This window comes from Drosophila suzukii, unplaced genomic scaffold, assembly GCF_043229965.1.
Source record: "Drosophila suzukii unplaced genomic scaffold, CBGP_Dsuzu_IsoJpt1.0 scf_12, whole genome shotgun sequence".
NCBI lineage: Eukaryota > Metazoa > Arthropoda > Insecta > Diptera > Drosophilidae > Drosophila > Drosophila suzukii.
The window spans coordinates 516,152-532,576 of NW_027255899.1; the positions used below are offsets into that span (position 1 = coordinate 516,152).

A 16,425-nucleotide genomic window follows, 5' to 3' on the forward strand; every position below is an offset into this window, starting at 1 on the left:
TGTATGGATCATCAAATTCTTTGGACCAACGCTTTATAAACCCAAGAACACTCATAGCTTTATTTACAGTAGAGGTTATGTGGGAGTCAAATTTAAGTTTAGGATCTAGGAGAACACCTAAATCGTTTACTGAGTATATTCGGTCCAAGGACATGTTCTGAAGAGAGTAACTCATGAACGTTGGCGTACCCCTATAAAAAGTCATAACGTTGCATTTAAGATAGTTTAAATTCCAAAGGTTGTTACTACACCATTCCTGGAATCTATTAATGTCTGTCTGCAAGCAGAAATCAGACTCAATATTATTATATGAAAAACAAAGCTTAACATCATCAGCATACATTAGTACACGAGAGTGAGTTACGATAGAGGGAAGATCATTTATAAACAGAGTAAACAGCAAAGGGTTTATATGACTGCCCTGAGGTACTCCAGATGTTACGTTGATCATCATGGAAACAGCGTTTTTGAATAAAACCCTCTGAGATCTACCATTCAAATAACTTGAAATCCAAGTTAACAGATTATTCGGAAACCCAAGCTGATCTAATTTGAATAAAAGAAAAGAGTGGTTAACAGAGTGAAAGGCTTTACTAAAATCTGTATATATAACGTCCGTCTGCAATTTTTTGTTAAATCCATCTAGTACAAAAGATGTCAATTCGAGCAGGTTAGTGGTAATCGATCTACGCTTAACAAAACCATGTTGACACGGCGATATTAAAGAGGAGCACAAATGTTGCAACTGAGAGGTAATAATGCGCTCAAATGTTTTAGGAATTGCAGACAATTTGGAGATTCCTCTATAGTTCTGAGCATCAGCCTTCGCACCCTTTTTGTGGAGTGGAATAATAAAAGAATCTTTCCAGATAGTAGGAAAAACAGATGATGAGATAGACAAATTAAAAAGTTTCAGAATGGGTTTACAAATAGTTCGGGCACAAAACTTACGAACACACCCAGGGAGTCCATCTGGCCCCGGAGAATAGGTTGGCGTTATAGTTCCTAAATCCCTTAAGAGAGAACTCTCGGTGATTACAGGAGAAAAAATACAATTTGCCCTGTTTAAGTGATTAGGGTAGCTAGAATTAGACCATGAAACTGAACTATAAGTAGATTGGAAGAATTCAGCAAATAAATCTGCAATTTCGGGATCCGTAGATGCCTCAATAGAGTTTAATGGCGGATGATGGCAATGCTGAAGACTTTCGCTTAGCATTGACAAAGTTATAAAATTGCCTCGGATCCTTTGAAAATTCAAATTTACATCGGTTCAAATACATGGAATAGCAATGACTGTTAAGTACATTAAAATTAGTACGAGCCACCACATATCTTGAAAAATCGGATGGCCTACCCAACTTTTTGTACTTTTTATAGAAGTTTGTTTTTAGGTTTCTAAGTCTTTGCAACTGATTGGTAAACCAAGGTGGCCTGTCTAACTTAGGAGGAAAACTGTTAGGAACACATTCACTGAAAAAAGAGTTTAGGACACTATAAAATAGTTCCGCAGCACTTTCAATATCAAAGCAATTATATAAATTTGTCCAGTTATATTGTGAAATCAAGTTGTTGAGTTTACTAAAGTCACATTTACGAAAGCATCTACATTTATTTGGAGAAAGTGAAGGAGAGAGGGTATCAACGCCGGGGAGACAAATTGAAAGTTCTAATGTGGGATGATACTGGTCTTCAGGCACAACTAGTGGGTCAATTCTAGATACAGTGACTTCAGACGGATCTAAAACAAATACAAGATCTAATTGTCTGTTTAGTGAATTACGTATAAAGCTAACTTGCTGTAATGATAATTCTAACAGACCGTCAACGAAGTCATGGTCAGATAAAGGGGTATAGACAAGTGAGTCAGTGGAAAGGGACCAAGAAATGTCAGGGAGTTTGAAATCACCCAAAACAATTAAAAGATCCCTTTCGGAAAGATGAGATAAAACAGTTTTTATTGCAGACAAATGTTGGTCATAAATTGTTAAGTTGGATCCAGGTGGAATATAAGAACAAGTTACATAAATAGAAAAAGATTTCAAAGAAACTTTAACACCAACGAATTCTATGTCATTGGGATTAAGAAAGTATATTCTCTCCGATGATAAAGTAGAGGTAACGGCAACCAGCACCCCACCCCCCCTACGAGGAGAGCGATCAGTTCTATACGTATTAAAATTTTTGGACAGAACTTCGGAGTCTGATATCTCCGGTTTCAGCCAAGTCTCAGTAAAGGCCAGAATGTCTTCAGAAAAGGCAGAGGAGTCAGCATAAAGCTTAGGTAGCTTCATATTGAGTCCCCTAACATTTTGATAGGCCAAAAATAAACTGCTCAGTTTTTTGGCGCAGGTACAGTCGTGGAAGGCCTATTATTAGTTCTCCGTCTGTTTGGAACAAATTCTTTAATGACCAATTCATCATTAAGCCAAAAACTTTTAGAATTTAGTACATTAAATACTTCCGGAGGAGCAGATATTTTAAATGAAGATATCATACGAACATATGGAAATTTAAACTTCTCCACTGTGATGTTTTGAGATGGGAATTCCTGTTGTATAAATTCCAAAACATCTGCAGATGTGGTTTCAGGTGTTAAACGAGACACAAATAATTGCTTCCTATATGGAACAACCGAGAGGCTCTTTCTTCCACCATTAGCAATCTGAACATCGTTCGTCTGATTATCAAGACTAGGGACTCCTATAGAGCTAACTTCACCAGTAGGCACAGAAAGCTGCATAGGGTTTGACCCCTTAGGCTGACTAGCAGAAACAGGGACTCCTCCAGAGCTTTTGGTACCTATGGGTACTGCTGTCAGAGAAACTTTAGGTCCCCCAGACCCAGTAGATGCCGACATAGCTGCCGATACCGATCGGGTAAAAATATTTGGAACTGATGCCTTTACGGGAGCAGATTTTAAAGGAGCGGTCTTTTTGCGTTTAGGTGACCCTACTGACATGTTTTTATTATCAAGGTCCGCCTTAAACTCTTTAAAATCAGCAACTACGCTCATAAGCTTATCAAAAAGTTTCATAAAACGATCATTGGTCAGCGCAACATAGCCATCCAAATCACGGTCTATTTCAACGCAAGAGGCACAAGTCCACGAAAAACCAACACGCAGATCAATAAAATCTTTTACTCTGCCAACAAGTCCAGTACATTTTGGATGAATGACTGTATTGCAGAGACGACAGTAAATAAAAACATCATTAGGTGACGATCCAAACTCACAATCTTTCTTGGAACAAAAAAGAGCCATTTTTACGTATTTAAATATAAGAAAAAAAAAGTTGTTTATAAAACCAAAGAATCAAAAGAATTATAAAAACCTCACTTAATTTGACACTGGGATCAAACAATAAAAATGTAGACACACAAAAACACAACAGTATAAGAGCGCGAAGAGACTGCGAAAGCGAGAGAGCGCGACAGAGTGGCTGTCGACTGAGCGTGGCTTGCGAAACACAAACAAAATATACACGACAACAGTTGCGACGACAAGAAACGGGAGAGAGATTACAAGAGAGAGAGAGATTACAGATTATGGGAAACAACAACAAAAGCTATTGAAACAAATGCACCGCAGCGTACAGAAGTTACAATAACAAAATGCACAGGTTAAAACAAGGAAGAACGCTATAGTCGAGTACCTCGACTATCAGATACCCGTTACTCAAAGGGAAATGGAGATATGCAAGCAGCAAAGCGAGATTAAAATGCGCCACCTACCGGCGGTAGACAGATTTAAGCGTTATGGGCGTTAGAGTGGGCGTGGCAAATTTATTTTTGGATCAATCGATAGGTATTGACGACACCAATACATTTCAGTTAAAATTTATCTATCTTATCTAGCATGCAAATAGTGGGCGTCACAGGTTTTCGCGGTTTGTGGGCGTTTAAGTGGGCGTGGCAAACTTTTTTTAGGTCAATCGATAGGTATTGATGAGAACAATACATTTCAGTTACAATTTTCTATCTAGCATCAAAACTGTAGGAGTTACAGTTTTGGGCGGTTTGTGGGCGTTAGAGTGGGCGTGGCAGTCTACTGAAACAAACTTGCGCTGCGTAAGAAGCACAGGAATCTGTACGCCAAATCTCAATAGCCTAGCTCTCATAGTTTCCGAGATCTCAGCGTTCATCCGGACAGACAGACGGACAGACGGACAGACGGACATGGCTAGATCGACTCGGCTAGTGATCCTGATCAAGAATATATATACTTTAAGGGGTCGGAAACGCTTCCTTCTGCCTGTTACATACTTTCCGACGAATCTAGTATACCCTTTTACTCTACGAGTAACGGGTATAAACAGAGTTAGGTTTTGTTAAAATTGCTACAATAAAATAGACAATTAAACATAAACAGACGATTTAAAACACAAGCACGGCTGGTTGTGTTGGACTAAGACACAAAGCAAGGCACCAGTAACACAAATATTAATGACAAATTGACAAAAATCACAGAGCACAAGATAAACACAACCGGTCACAAGCGACGCTAAATCGATCTTTACTTATTATGAGGAATCCGTATTTATCACTCCAACACTTTTGACAAATTTTCATAAATGAATCATAGGACATATCAGTATTCACATGATCACGATATATATGACGCATATTTAAATCATCTTGTTTAAACATTATAATCATATTCGCGTTATCACGTATTAGATGTTTTGGAATATGAGTATATGTTTGACATAGGTAAAAGGAATCTATATTTTTATGACGCCCCATACAGAAATATGAACGAATGTTGTTTTGTTTTTCACAAGCAACATCATCAAAAATCATAATAGAGTTTTCTTTAGCCTTAGCGGGTGGTAAAACTTCATCATTTTGTGAGAACGTATAATATCCCATTCCCTTTATCGGTTTAATTAGTTTCTCTAAGTACTCATACTTTGGTTGATATAAACTCTTTGAGAATACATATATATTCTCAAATTTTAGCCCGTTTGGACTTTCAATAAGGCTGAGCATAACATTTGTTTTTCCACAGTTTGAGGGACCGACAACCAATGCTCTTATTGTATTGGGTAATAAAGAACTATGTCGTGGAACTGAATTTGTTAATGAATGATCACCACCCTCGATATTTCTAACACAGATTTCTTGTTTTTGACGTATTAAACGCATATTCACGTGTGTAATGTACTTCATTCGATGAGAAATGGTCCTTGATTAAACATTATATAAAATGGGTAAAAGTTTTTATAATTATTGCAGTCAGAGTTCAAACTTGAAACGAGGTAGTGGTATTATCAACAAAATAATTAACACACTTCCATTTGAAGCACATAAACCTGGTTATAATTTTTGTGGACCTGGAACAAAGCTAAAACAAAGGTTGGAGCGCGGTGATCGTGGGATAAATCAATTGGATGAAGCTTGTAGAGTACATGATATTGCATATTCACAATATAAGGATCTAGCTGATCGACATAAGGCTGACGCAGTACTAATAAATAAAGCGTGGGAACGTGTTGGTTCAAAAGATAGTAGTATTGCAGAGAAAACAACAGCATACTTGATTAAAAATATTATGAAAACAAAAAAGAAATTCGGAATGGGTGTGAAAAAGGGAACAAAGAGAAAGTGTAAGAAAAGGAAATCAAAGGTAAAGAGTTTTTCAAATGTTATCCAAACAGGAATACGGGCATTGAAAACTCGGAAGCCACTAGATCTAATGAGTGCGATTAAGGTTGCACGTAAATCAGTCAATAAATCAATTGGTAGAAATAAAAAAAATATTAAGATTCTTCGTATTATTAATGTACCGAAAATTGGTGGTTTTTTACCTATTGTACCCATTTTGACTGCACTAAGTGCATTAGGAAGTCTCGCCTCTGGTAGTGCAGCCATTGCTAAAACTATCAATAATGCAAATATGGGTAAAAAACAATTAGAAGAGAGTAAACAACATAATAAGAAAATGTAAAGTATTAAGGTGGGTGAAGGTATGTTTCTTAAACCTTATAGAAAAGGTTATGGATTATATCTTAATCCATTTAGAGGAAATCCAAAAAGCTAATTACTAAGCTACCTAAAAACCTCTTTAAAATTTCGAAATTTTGAATTTTGCTCAAAAGTACATTCCACATTTCCGAGGTGTGTTTATGAGAGACTCACTGCCCAAATCTCCTTGGAGAGAAGAGTCAGGAATTATAAACCTAGAAGATAGTTCATCAAATGGTACGCATTGGGTAGCTTATAACAAAAATAAAAAAAGTATACATTACTTTGATAGTTTTGGAAATTTACAACCCCCAAAAGAAATTGTGAAATACTTGGGGAATAACATTAACTATAACTATGAGAGAAAACAAGCCTTTAATAGTACCAACTGTGGACACCTGTCCCTCCAATTCTTACTCTCTATCCCACTCTAACTTTTACACTATGATCAAGTAATTTCTCTATGATTCTTGAAACCCACCCTATTTACATGCTATTATTACATGCTATTACTATTCACTGCTATGATTGGTCGATTCTAAATCAAGAATGAGAAAGAACAGGGAGGATTAGTTTACCTCAAGGCATAAAAACTCAATCAAAAGTTATTCTAACTCACATTTAAAAACCACCTGCAAACAGTCTCAACCTAAAAGTTTCAAGCTAAAACGTTCTCAGCCTAAAGTTTCAACCTAAAAATCTTGCAATCATCAAAATCAGCAACAAGAAGAACAACATAAAAAACAGTTAAAATAGTAAAACAACAACCACAATTAAAACAGATACAACTGCTAAAAACAGCTGAAAAGAACAATAAAACAGCTACATCTGCTAAAAAACAAGTTAAATTAACAACAAAAACAGCTACATCTGCTAAAAAACTGGTAAATTAAACAACAAAAACAGTTACAACTGGTAAAAAAACAACTAAAATCAACAACAAAAACAGGTAAAAGCAACAAAACATAAAACAACGAAAACAACTACAAGAAGAAACAACTACAAATGGTCAATCCGGGGATGATGAAAGTACTCAAGGATTTTAATGGTAATGTACTAAAACCTATTTTAACAAAGACGAGGATGGAATCGGAGGTGTACTACCCTATTCAACGAGCTCAACGTAAGAAAACCACCTTTGGGATGGCCCTCACTCTTGAACTTGAAGAGTATACGCTGTACTTGTCGGAACGATACTCAGATAATTTAGATGATTCAGCAGTTGAATATATAAAGGATAATATTTTTTGTATTATTAAAAGGTATGATAACAATCTCTATTTAGAATTAAATAAAGCTTAAAATGTATTTATTTTTAATATTATTAATGTATCTATTTTGATAAATAAAAATAAAAATAAATAAAATTTTATAAAACTCAAACTCAAACCCTTTGTTATAAATATTTAAATTATACTACATTTTTCCCAGTAGCACATGAGTATCAGAGAAAACGACAACAATGAAGCGTAAACTTTTAGAACAGTTGACGAAAAGTAGAAATTCATTAAAAAGAAAATTTGATGAATTGAAACAATTAAAAAATGAGAACGTATCAAATTTGGAGGAAACTTTTAAACCTATTACAGAACCTTAACATGAATTACTCACTGAAAATAAAAAACTGAATAAAAAGGAATATATTAATGATACACATGATATTAAGACTAAGTTCAAGAAAGAGAAAATAAGAGTACCCAAAAGTAAATAAGAAAAAAGGGTACACGAGAGAGTAATCGAAAGTGATAGTGAGAGTGATGCTTATGTTGATGCATTTTCACGACAGTCTCTTATAGATGAATCTGATGTTTCACAACAGTCTCTTATAGATGAATCCGATGTTTCACAACAGCCTCACACAGATGATTTAAATGAAAGTGTATATGAAGATACCGGGGCGAAGTACAATCTCAACATTAATCAGTTTAAGCAAGAAAAGATTTTAGACAATAGTTATGGACCAAGAGAAAAAAATAATATTTTAATGTTGGGTAATACAACACTTAATATTAAAAAAAATTTAATGGAATTAGGAAGTGGAAATTTATGGACTCTATCACCAGGTCTATACTCTTTAATTTTTCATAACAGTCCTAAGGATTATACTAAGAATGATTTAGAATCATATAAAAACATTTTAATTGAAACAAGTGCTCTCGGCTGAGGAACTTGTGAGATGGTTCCAAAGTCGCCTAGCTGGGGCAACCGAGCGGGTCGCGGGTTGCGGATAGCGGACGACCTCTCTCGAGGTCAACTGTGAATAAGCTGGTGGGATAAGTCAAACACGGTACCGTGGACGGAAACCCCAGTAAATAAACAGTCCCGGACAGCCAGCGGGTATTTTGCAACGAAGCAATACCGACGATGCGAGTTGTTCAGCCGCATCTAAATAGTTGCTTTATACAAACCCACTCCCAACACAACACCTACCCAACTCCCCTCCCAAACAACATCTCACTCCGGGCCGGACTACGGTGTAATACGGACCGTGCCAAGAGTCAGCCTGGCTGGGGGCCCGGATCAAAAATAGCCCAGTCTCAAACGGTGTGCTCAGGGAATGGCGACCCCCTGTTCTAACTATCGCCGTACCTGGGCATCGCGGATCTCTGCCCGGGCGGACTTTTCCCCTTATCCGCAACTCGTGGGACCAAATTATGGAACATATCAAGAAAACAAACAACACAACACAAAACACAGAGACGGGTACTCTTAAAAAACCCATGGATAAGACGAACACTGGTTCCACCTTCCATACCAGCACGGCCCAGAAAGGGCCGCATTCCAAACTGGGGATGATGGGTGGCAGAAAGCCAACCGCAAACGCCTCCGCGACGTGCGCATCTGCGCCGAAAGCAACGGTAGGCACTGCCAAGGCGCTCGGGCCACCCGCTGGTGCAAAATATACATACGCAGAAAGGCGGACTGCCGCCTAGACTCTGCGCTCACACACCAGGAGCACCGTTGCCACGCCTTCGCCTGAATGGCTAAAGAAGGTAGAGTGGGCAAGGAAGGTGCTCCCAAACTACGGGCAGGAAAAGCCCACTCAAGAGGCGACTCAGGCGAAAAGGCAGCGATCCCTCGAACTACCCGGGCCATCGGCGAAGAGATCAAAGATCCAGCCATCGGTCTCTTTCGCCGAAATCACAAAGAATCGTGTACTACTCGGCCTGATTGACAGGGGAAATCCGGAGAGCAGGATCCCCAGAAACAAGTGGAAGGCAGTGGAGTCCCACCTTTCCCTCATTTGCCTGCGCATGGTACGAGAGAAGCCAGGCACCTCGCCCTGTTGCATGGACGCGGGCTGGTACCAGAGCAGCGTCAAGGTGGTAGCATGCGACAGTCAGCGGTCGGCTGATATGTACAAAGAGGCGACAAGCAAGCTCGGCGAGGTTTACGAAGGGGCGAACATTGTTGCGCTTGACTGGTGCGATGTCCCCAGTAGACCCCGAGCCAGGATCTGGATTCCAGCAGTGATAAAGACGCCGGAGGACATCCTCTTCATGTTGCAACAATGCAACCCGCACCTCCCCACGAAGGACTGGAAAGTCGTCAAGGTGGAGAAGCATGAAGGGGACGTCAACCAGGCGGTTTTACTCCTGAACAAGGAGTCAGTAGCTCCGATCGAGACTGCTCGTGGAGTGCTGAACTTCGGGTTCAGTGCGATACACATCAAAGTGTATAAGGGCGACTCCAACGCCGCTAGCAGCTCTGCCGGCAACCCAGCCGAGCAGGTGCTTGCTGAGGAGTTGGAGGCACCTGGTGGGCCGGAGGACGGCTACTCTACCGATTCGTCGCTGAGCAGAGAGATGCGTGCGCTCGGACCGGCAATCGAGGACGTGGACCTCAGCGATACAGAGGAGGCCGACGTCACTGTGGTGGAGGTTGAAGCTGTAGATGTCACTAAGACTTCTACAAATAAACCTTCACCACAGTAAAGCAGCGTCTGCTGCACTTCTGCTTCGCCTGACAGAAGGCGGAGCCGACCTAGTCCTCGTACAGGAACCTTGGTTGGTAGGAGGCAAGGTTGCTGGACTAGGAACAAAGGAATACAAGCTTACCAAAGAAGGTAAAATTCGAACCTGCATATTAGCCAAAAGGCATCTTAGTATATTTCTACTTCGCAATTACAGCAACGGAGACAACACCGCAGTAAGCCTGGAGCTGCAGAGTGGCTCTATAAGGGTTCTATCGGCCTATTTGGCCTTTGAGAAGGAAAACCCCCAAGATGCGCTGGTCAGAGGACTAGCAGAGGAATGCGAAAAGCTCAAGTACGGATTGGTAATAGGCTGTGACGCCAACGCCCATCACACCCAATGGGGTTGCCCAAACAACAACGACAGAGGTGAGTCTCTTTTTGATTTTATTCTAAATTCGAACCTATTCTTATGCAATAGAGGCAATGCCCCTACTTTCATAACTAAAGCTTGCCAAACGATCATAGATCTAACTTTGGTATCAGATTCACTCGTAGGCGCAGTCAAAAACTGGGCAGTCTCTGACGAGCACTCCTTTTCGGACTATAGATTCATAGAAACCGTATTGTCCCTTGATTCGCCCTTGCCTGTCAGCTTCGCTAACCCCAGACGAGCCGACTGGCACAGGTACAAAGAAGTTCTGACGAATATCCTCCCCATGGAACCGTCAGAAAGCATCACAAACCCACATGAGCTGGACGAAACAGTATACAAATTCACAGAGGCATGCAACACTGCCTTCAAAGTGGCATGCCCCACAGAGAAACCAAGAGGAAGGAAAAAACCCCCCTGGTGGACCCAACAACTATCTATCCTCAGAACCAATTGCAGATACCTGTTTAACAGAGCAAAGGCGGGAAATGAGGACACCAATTGGCTGAAATACAAGTTTGAACTAGCCTCTTACAAAAAGGCCATTAGAAGAGCAAAACGAATGGCATGGCAGACCTTCTGCTCTGACATAGAAAAAACAACTGATGCCGCAAGGCTCAGGAAAATACTCTCTAAGACAGCCGCGCCTTTGGGCTATCTTCAAAAAGCAGATGGATCATGGTCAGACTCCAGTAAAGAGTCCTTGGACCTGCTCCTAGACGCTCACTTCCCGGGGAGCCAACAAGCAGGTCATCCACCTGAAAGAGGAACAGGAGAGGGAAACGAAATAGATCCACTCCTATCAGACCTCAACATGAAATGGTCCATTCATAGTTTCAAACCATACAAATCGCCGGGACCGGACGGGATAATACCGGCTCACATCCAGCAAGCAGGACAAATAGCCATAAACTGGTTGAAAAAAAATCTTCCAATCCATCCTGGCGGTAGGAGAACTACCAACAGCATGGCAAGAAACAAAGGTGGTTTTCATTCCCAAGGCAGGGAAGGCCACTCACACTACAGCAAAGGATTTTAGGCCAATAAGCCTAACATCATTCCTGCTTAAGAGCTTTGAAAGAATGATAAGCCTACACATAAGGGCCACCGTAGACCCGACACAAATATCAGAAGCACAACACGCTTACACCAAAGGTAAGTCAACCGAATCGGCGCTACACTTGGTGGTAAACAGCATCGAGAAATCACTCAACATCAAGGAATACACACTGATCTCCTTCCTGGATATAGAGGGAGCCTTCAATAACGTGCTTCCCACCGCTATAACAGAATCTCTCACAGAACTAGGGGTTGAGCTGCCAATGGTGAGGCTAATCCATAAATTGCTGATAAGCAGAATGGTCACAGCCACACTAGGGACCTCAACCCAGACTAGACTAGTGAACAGAGGCACCCCGCAAGGAGGTGTACTATCACCCCTCTTGTGGAATATCGCTGTAAATAAACTACTGCGGATTCTGGAGGGAGGAGGTTGTAAGGTCGTGGCATACGCAGACGACGTCGCCATCATCTTTAATGGAAAATATCCACAAACACTTTGCGATCTTATGACCGCTAAACTTAAATTGCTATCGGAATGGACGATAGCGAACGGACTCGCGGTAAATCCCTCGAAAACAGAACTTGTTCTATTTACGAATAGGTACAAAATTCCTCAACTTAACCCACCCATTTTAAACAATTGTAATCTCTCTTTTAGCGATCACGCCAGGTACTTGGGGTTAGTACTAGATAAACGCCTCAAATGGGGCTTAAACAACCAAGAGAGAACCAAAAAAGCAACCATTGCACTTTACTCCTGTAAAAAAGCAATCGGGCTAAGATGGGGCATGTCCCCAAGAATAGTTAACTGGATATACACAGCGGTAGTCAAGCCAGTCCTACTGTACGGAGTGGCTCTGTGGTGGACCGCCTTACACAAATAATGCATACTGACTCCTCTAAACAAAGTACACCGAATGGCGGCTTTGTGTATTAGTATTCGAACCACCCCGAATGAAGCGCTGAACGCGATCTTGAACCTCCCTAGCCTGGACTTAGCAGGCATGGAAAGGGCCAAATCGGCAGCTATTCGACTGAGGGACACAGGGCAGTGGAAAGCCCAATTATATGGCCATGCTAAAATTCTCCAGCATGATAAATCGATTCCGAAAATCACGGATCTATGCAAATCTATTGAATATAGTCACACACCCTTTGAGGCCCTGATTCCTGATAGAGAGGAATGGGAACAGGGCCGACCGGGCACGACGGACGCAATCTGTTTCTACACAGATGGCTCCAAATTAGAAGGACAAGTCGGCGGAGGTGTATACTCCGAACAATTAGATATCAGGAAGTCATTCAGGCTTCCGAACCACTTTAGCGTCTTTCAGGCGGAGGTCCACGCTATAAAAGAAGCACTAACCTGTTTAAGGAACCTTAGCCTCCAGAGAGGACACCTAGACATATATAGTGACAGCCAAGCGGCTATTAAGTCGATCTACTCGACAAACACCAATTCTCGTACAATAGCAGACTGTCGCAGACTCTCCACGAGATGGCAAATCAGTTTACTATCAGCCTAATATGGGTTCCGGGTCACCGGGACATCGTAGGCAACTGCATAGCGGACGAATTAGTCAGGCAGGGCACCACCAAGCCTCTCCTACCAGGAGAGGAAAATGTCGGTATGCCCATGGCTACTTGCAAGCTAAACATAAAAAACCACTTCAACACACTAGCCAACACCCATTGGCAAAATGCACCAAAGTGTCGCATCTCTCACCAGACATGGCCTGTGATAAACAACAAGAAAACCTCGGAGTTACTCAAGCTCAGCCGCACAGAGTGTGGCTTGTTGATCCGAGCTCTTACAGGCCACTGGCTTGTTGGCGCGCATGCCGGCAGGCTAAAAGCCCCGCAAAATGATTTCTGCAGAAGCTGTAGGGATGAGGAAGAAGTGGAAACGGTAGAACACCTTCTCTGCTTCTGCCCAGCCCTATGCAGACTCAGACTGAAACACTTAGGCAGCCCCTTCATCGACGATCTTACCGAAATATCGGAGATTAATCTCAAAAGCATAAGTGCCTTTATTAAATCTTCCGGGTGGAAGACATGCTGATCAGCTTAACACAAGCTGAAACTACTAGAAACGGGACCCTAGAGAAGGAAGAAACGAGATCATGCGGTATCACAACGGACCCATTGAGGTCTAAGTGTGTCGGACTTTAGTCAGACAGCCGCCCAAACCTAACCTAACCTAGTGCTCACAAAAGAAACTATCAACCAGATGGTCAAGTAAAGGGGAACCGTTCTAAAAAATATTCTTCAATTATTAAACCATTCATCATCTTCAGTAAATGAAGAACATACTGGTTCTGGGTGTATGAGACTACAAAAAATACCACCAAACTATGTATATTGGGATAATGTTAATGAACTTGTTGAAAGATTGCAACTCTTAATGGGATCGAGAGCTGCTGGTAATAATAACCATACTAATGAAATTCTTTCAATAATAGAAGAATTGCGGGAAGCAAAAATAATATATTAATAAAATAGAAAACATTTTCTCATTTTGTTTAATAGTAAAATGTCTATTGACAAGTTTGGTCACTTTTCAAATGATCGAGATTTTTCCTTGCTTTTCAAAAGGGAAGTTGAGAGTCTTACAGGTATATATCTAGACACTGATGGTCACATAAGTGTTCAGAAAAAAAGAATTAAAAACTCTTCAAAACCAATAAATGGAAATGATTTGGCTATTAAATTTTATGTTGATGATAAAATTAATGAAGCGAAATCACATCAAATGGAAATTATAACTAAATCATTTCAACTACGAAATAAAAGAGTATCAGAGCTGGAAAGTAAAGTAATAAAAATGATAACTCAAATGGAGTATATACATAATTCAATAAAAGAGTTTGTTGATAAATTGGAAAATTTTAACAAATTCATTAACCAACATTTAAAAAAACCTCCACCAATCATTCGTTCTGATCAGACACAAATAGATGGAATAATACTTCGGAAAAGTCCATTTGCACATCGTGTAAACGAAGAAGTTTTAACAATTAATGTGGATCATACATAAATATACCACTCTTTCATTATTTATTTTAAAATTAAAATGTCAGTTGATAAGTTTGGTTGTTTTTTAATTGAGAAAGAGTACTCAAGAGATATAACAAAAGGTATAGAAAAATTTCAAAGTATACTTAATGATTATGATGGACATTTAAATGTTCAGAGGAATCGATTAAAAATTCCCTACCCCCCATTCATGAAAATGATATTGCAACAAAGATTTATATTGATGATGAAATAAGTAATTTCAAAGCAACCGCAGAAACAACAAATCTTTAGATTAAGACCTCGAATCAATAATATTGAGGGAAAAGTGAGTGAAATTTCTAAAAAATTGGAATTTCTCATGAAAACTTTTAATAAGGTAGTGGAGGATATAAATGAAATAGAAAGTAACATTTTCAGTTATATAATTGCACCAACCTCAGTTTTAAAAGGTGAAACTGAATCTTTAGAGAAGAAACCATTTATACCAGATAAACTAAAGCTATGAGTAAACGAGATATTGTAAATGAGTTACATCGCCCATCATTCAAGAATTTCCCAAGACGTAGAGTTGTAGTAAAGGGTATTAATGACTTATGGCAGGGTGATTTGGTTGAAATGGGGGCATATGCATCATCAAATAAAGGCTATAGGTATTTGTTAACAGTAATAGATACATTTTCTAAATATGGATGGGGTGAAGCAATAAAATAAAAAAATGCAGAAAAAGTTACAAAAGCAATGGAAAAAATAAATAAAATAAATAAATAATAAATAATAAATAAAATCTGGTCGTGGGGTACCAAAGAATTTACAAACAGATAATGGAAATGAATTCTATAATAAACAATTTAGAGAATTGATGAAAAGATATGAAATTGATCATTACTCAACATTTAGTACTCTTAAAGCATCTATTGTGGACCGTTTTAATAGAACAATAAAAGAACTTATGTGGCGTGAGTTTAGTTTTAATGGAAAATATACTTGGCTTCAAATATACAAAGAGTTGATTAATAATTATAATAACAGGAAGCATAGAACGATTAAAATGAAGCCTATTGACGTCAATGCTAAAAATGAAAAACAGATTTTGATGAGATCATACAATCATCTAAAAATATTTACAAATGGGGACTTTAAAGAGGGGGATCATGTACGAATAAGTAAATATAAACATGTCTTTGAAAAAGGCTATACCCCAAGCTGGACAACGGAAATTTTTCGAGTTCGGAAAGTACAAAATACATCCCCCACCACATATTTACTTGAGGACTTGAAGGGTGATCCAGTTCAAGGTGGTTTCTATAAACAAGAAATTAAAAAAACAAAATTCTCTAATACTTATCTTGTTGAAAAGATTGTGAAACAAAAAGATGATTATGTGCTTGTGCGTTGGTTGGGCTATTCGAAATCAGAAGATAGTTGGATTCATAAAAACGAAATTCTATAAAGAACAAGTGGAAGCATAGAAGAATAAAAATGTAGACATTGACGTCAATGCGTGAAAATAAATTATGTTTCTTCACAATCACGCAATTCCTATTTATAAAGTGTGAAGAAAAGCATGTACACATAAGAATTTGAACGGAACTTGATTATGTGCTTGTGCGTTGGGTAGGCTTTTCAAAATCAGAAGATAGTTGGATTCATAAAAACGAAATTCTATAAAGAACAATTAAAACGTAGACATTGACGTCAATGCGTGAAAATAAATTATGTTTCTTCACAATAACGCAATTTCTATTTATAAAGTGTGAAGAAAAGCATGTACAGATAAGAATTTGAACAGAAAGTTATATATTTATATAAACAAATCTGGAGGGTATAAAGGCGGAAGAATTTCGAAAAGTATTCAGTTTCCATCTATTCGTTCACGCAACTCAATTTCGGATCGTTTGCTTATTCATTCGATAGTTCGTTTGATCGATTGTCAAAAAAAAAAACAAAATCAAAAAAATTAAAATGACGGCTTTTATAATATTTTTTGTAATACTTTCCCTCTTTAATCCGATGGTGAAAATGGTACCAATCC

The 16,425-nt window shown here is 39.2% G+C and overlaps 1 pseudogene; it reads left to right on the top strand.

Moving 5' to 3' along the window:
• Positions 1–11,185: 11,185 nt before the first annotated feature.
• Positions 11,186–13,453, top strand: LOC139354664 (uncharacterized; annotated as a pseudogene).
• Positions 13,454–16,425: the final 2,972 nt, after the last annotated feature.